Here is a 1,831-nt window from a genome sequence, read left to right as displayed (position 1 = left end):
AATGTATTTTGGACACCTTGCGCTTAAAAAATGCAATTATTTTTCTCTTCGTGGCTGTTATTTGGATAGATTGAATTTTAAAAATGCAATTATTTCCCCCTTCATGTCTATTGTAATGTGCTGAACAAACCTGAATGATGAAGGAGAATAAAAAAAGATAACAGTATTTGAGATTGGTGTTTTATTCTTTCTGTGGGGAGGATTTCTAAAGTGGTGCTGGGAGCTCACCCCTTGGAGTGGAAGTGACACTCGCGTTGTATACACCAGTGACGCCGGGTGTCCCCTCAGCTAATGGAGTCAGGGCCTCTGTAGTCTGCAGTGTTTCATGTACAGAACCCAGGAAGGAAGAGGACAAGATGAAAGAAGGAACATGCAAGAAGGAAAGAAAGCTTTCTGTGGTAGAGGACGACCAAATGACAAGAGCCCCACTCCCGGTCCCGAGAGCATGTCTGTTTTAATTCTCTGTGGAGGGCTGGTAGACCTGAAATGCAGAAAGGTGCTAAATGAGAGCTTTGCTCCCTTGGCTTTGTTATTAATGCTATTAATCTGTCTGAAAGCAGACGTTCCATCTCACATTCTCTTGATTGTTCTGAGCGGTACTCTTCCTTGTTTGGGAAGAGTCCGGGGTAAGCTTGAGAAGGAAGAACAATTTTTTTCCCTTACCAGCTCTCGTTGAGCAAATACTGATTTCCACCCACACTGCCAGCAGGAATCCTGCTCTCTGCAGCCCCACAGCCTGCCAGCAGCAACCTGGTGAATGGTTTTTGTTAGCGCCTGCGACCGAGAAGGATGGCACTGGCTCCTGTGTGCAGGGTTGTTTCTTTTAGGAAAGTTTCTTGGAGTTCAAAGGAAGGCATTTCCCCATCAGTTAGTAATTAAAGCCTGTTGGGGTTTACACTTGAATTATCTTTCATTGTCAGGATCTGAAAGCTGCTTGAGCAGCTTTAAATCTGGTGTGTTACTCTCCTTTTTTCCCTCATCTACACACCCGACACCTCTCACACACCATCAACTGCCAAAAGTGAGATTCAACAGGGACCATGCATTCTCTTGTCTGGGGAAATCCAAAATGCCATTTACTGATCACCTACTCTATGAGAGGTGTTCTGCGCTCAGAGATGAGCAAGGCATAGTCCCAGCCCCAAAACGCAAACTCACTGCTGTCGAGTAGGATCCGACTCATAGTGAACGGTTTCCAAGGCGGTATCTCTATGGAAGTAGATTGCCCAGCCTTCCTTCCAAGGAGTGGCTGGTAGATTTGAACCACTGGCCTTCTGGTTAGTAGTCAAGTGCCTTAGGCTCTATGCCACCCGAGCTCCTTCAGGGGAGGTTAGAGTTTTAAAAATACTAACTTCCCATAACTGGTGTGCTAATCCTAAGTAAGTTTAGTTCATCATCTCCATAGGTTTTATAAAACTATGAAAGTACTGTTTGCTTTTAATAGATTTAAATGTTTGAATTTGCACATGCAAATTTTATTTACATATATAATTTACAATGTCATATACAAATGTACATGCGAAAAGTGAACTGTTCTTCTTCTTTGCTAGTCCCATTCCCCAGAGGTAACCACTGTAAACAGTTTGCTTTGTGTGGTTCCAGCTATTTGCATGCCTATAACATTGAAAGGAGCCGGTGGCACAGTGGTTAAAGCACTCAGTTGCTAACTGATTGGCGATTTGAACCATTAGCTGCTCCTTGGGAGACAGATGTGGCAGTCAGCTTCTAGAAATATTTTCAGCCGTAGAAACCCTATGGGGCAGTTCTGTGTCCTATAGGGTCACTAGGAGTCAAAATTGAATTGATGGCCATGAGTTTTTTTGTTTTTTCA

This window comes from Orycteropus afer, unplaced genomic scaffold (assembly GCF_000298275.1).
Source record: "Orycteropus afer afer isolate SDZICR_OR568_19922 unplaced genomic scaffold, OryAfe1.0 scaffold00013, whole genome shotgun sequence".
Taxonomy (NCBI): domain Eukaryota; kingdom Metazoa; phylum Chordata; class Mammalia; order Tubulidentata; family Orycteropodidae; genus Orycteropus; species Orycteropus afer.
Note: the sequence above shows the minus strand (reverse complement) of the source record.